This window comes from Centroberyx gerrardi, chromosome 17 (assembly GCF_048128805.1).
Source record: "Centroberyx gerrardi isolate f3 chromosome 17, fCenGer3.hap1.cur.20231027, whole genome shotgun sequence".
In the NCBI taxonomy this organism is placed as follows: Eukaryota; Metazoa; Chordata; class Actinopteri; order Beryciformes; family Berycidae; genus Centroberyx; species Centroberyx gerrardi.
The window spans coordinates 7983102-7986185 of record NC_136013.1 but is presented as its reverse complement, the minus strand read 5'-3'; positions in this window follow the sequence as shown (position 1 = coordinate 7986185).

Here is a 3084-nt window from a genome sequence, read left to right as displayed (position 1 = left end):
CACATGAAACCAGCGCGTCCTCTCACTTATCCAAAGCCAGCAAAGGGGGTAAAGCAACGCGTAACCAGCAAGTGTCGCAAATTGGACTTTCCACCATCAACAACCCTCTCTCCTCTCTCTCCCCATCCCTCCTCCTCTTCCTCCATAGGTCTCCCTTCTTTCTCTCTCTCTCTCTCTCTCTCTCTGTCTTACTCTCATCCAACCCCATTCCCCCAGTCTGCTACGCTAATCCCAGTATAGCCTGACTGGAGCCGTCTCTGTATTAGGGGGTTTGGGATATCGGGGTGACTTGGTGCGTAAAAGAAGCAGCAGGAGATGGATTAACGGGACGGTGCACCGCAAAACTGGAGCAACACGCACGAGCACGCCGGGGGGGAAGGGGGCGACGGGACTCGGTGAATTCGCGGAGCCCCCGGGACAGAGGTGAGTACAGGCTGTCCGGTGTAGTCGCTCCCCTGCATGCAGCCCAGCACCGCTCCTCCTGGTACGAGCTGAGAGGCGAGCGAAGAAAAATCAGCACATGGTTTTCACGTTTCCATAATTGATGATCTCATACGCGATCTGCTCTGGTCTGACTTCTGTCTGTGGCGGAGAAACGGCTATGATTTCACTATTGTGCGGTTCTCTATGGCGGCACCATTGATGTAGTGGCAAATAAAAAGGTGGGTAAACTATAACCTTCAGTCGCTGATTAGCCTACCATAAAGTAAACCGCCACCAATATGAACAAAAAATGATTAAATATTCAGAAAAGCATTATTTTATGATTTCCCCCTTAAAAGAGCCTATCTTCATTCGACTTACATCAGTTTTATACTTCTCACTGATGATGTATCCTATGAATTTATAGCGGGTGAACTCTTATTTAAGGAGGTGAACTCTATTCCGCAAATAAAAAGGTGTGTATGTGAGTTGAGGTGGGTTTACAGTCCACTACATCCCCGGGCAGCCGACCATATGGCCCCTCTGCTCCCTTCCTGCCTCTCTGCTTGTTCAGGACCCCGCAGTGGACAGCGCCATGCAATAGCCAACACTGTAACTTTCTGCGATGGATGGATGAATAAATGATGAATGGAAAATGGATAAACTGTACTATCAGACTTTCTGCTCTCCCCATTCACTCATTTTCAAGTTCATGTCTGAGCCAAAGCAGAGAGCCATGCTTCTTCGTCTGCATTGTGATTTAAATGTCAGGTAGAAATAGAGCCAGAAGACAGTGGGCTGTTAGTCCATCTATGATATACTACACTACACTACACTACACTACACTACACTGTACTATATACAATACTACACTATGCTATGCTATATGCTATGCTATGTGTGTGCATATACCATAATATACTATACTATAATGTAGTACTATTCTATATAATGTGCTCTGCTATACTATAAAATATTGTACTGTGCTATGCTATGCTACAGTATACTATACTACACTACACAACACTATACCGTACTATACTATGCTATATTCTATAGTATAATATGCTATGCTATACTATAAAATATTGGACTATACTATAGGCTACTGCACTATACTACAGTATAATGCTACAGTACACTGCAGTACAGTACACTATACTATGCTATATACTCTACATTACACTACACTATGCTATAACTTGTCATACCACATTACACCACAATGCAGTACACTACACTAAACTAAATTACACTATGCTATAATATAGTATATATACTATATTATAGTATATATACTATAGTATATATACTATAATATAGTATATATACTATATTATACTATGCTGCACTGCACTATGTTATAATGTAAATGAATGCACTGCTATTGGATCTCTCTCTCTCTCTCTCTCTCTCTCTCTCTCTCTCTCTCTCTGGCTTGTATGTTCTTTGCGGTCTGACAGACTGTTACTGTCCACCGCAGGCTGTACAACCCAACTTGATTCACACACACACGTGCGTGCACACACACACACACACACACACACACAAATGGCTCAGACTATACATGCATGCAAACACTACAAACATGCACACAAGCCCACACACATGCACAGCTCAGACTTCACACACTCACACACAAACACATACATACACATACGACGTGCCCCAGAGGACAAATGCTGTTGAGTTAGATAAACGAGTCCTTTTCTTCAGTAAAGAGGCTCATTCTCTGTGTGTGTGTGTGTGTGTGTGTGTGTGTGTATGTGCGCGCAATGTGAGTAGGGGTGAGATTTAAGTGCTGACTAGAGTAGGTTACTAAGACCAAGCGGCTGGGAGACTGAGACACAAGACCAGCATCTTCCTAAGCTGCTTTCACCAACACTGGAATCCATCCATCCCAATATCCTCTGTGTCTCTACTCGCCCCCCCCCCCCCCCCCCCAACACACACACACACCCCACCCCCATGCCCCCTGCTTCTCTCCTTCCCTCCTCTTCTATCTCTCCTACTCCTATCCTCCGTTCCCTCCTATCCTTTCCTCCCCCTCACTTCTACTCTCTTCTCCAGTTGTCCCTTTCCCCTCTTTCCTCCTCTCATGTTTCTTCCTCTCCTCTTCCTCTCCTCTCCAATACGTTTCTAGCGGTCATGGAAATTAGACTGTAGGAGTCTTTGATTCTCTGTGCCTTACACAGCCTCAGGGTCAGGCCCTCTTATCTGGGGAAAGAGAGGGAGAGGGAGAAAGAAAAGGAGGACAGTGGGAGAAAAACAAGGGGAAGAGGTAGAGAGAGGTATAGAGAAAGACGGACAGAGGGGTAGAGGGAGAGGTAGACAGAGAATGGGTAGGAGAGAGGTAGAAAAGAGAAGGACAGAGCGATTTATAAAAGACAGAGAAAGAGAGATTCTATAGGAAAACAGTGCAAAAGGTGGAGAGATAAGAAAAAAGTAGAGAGAGGGCCAGGGAGAGAGATAAATAAGGAGAGGTAAACAAAAAGTGAGCAAAGGACAGAGGAAGGGAGAGGCAGACAGAGAAAGAGAAGTACAGAGAGATAGACAGGAAAACAGGAGACAGATAGGGAGAGAAAGAGGCAGGGAAGAAAAGAGAAAGAGATAGACAGCAGGTTTTGACCAATATGGGTTTTTAAGACAGATATAGATATA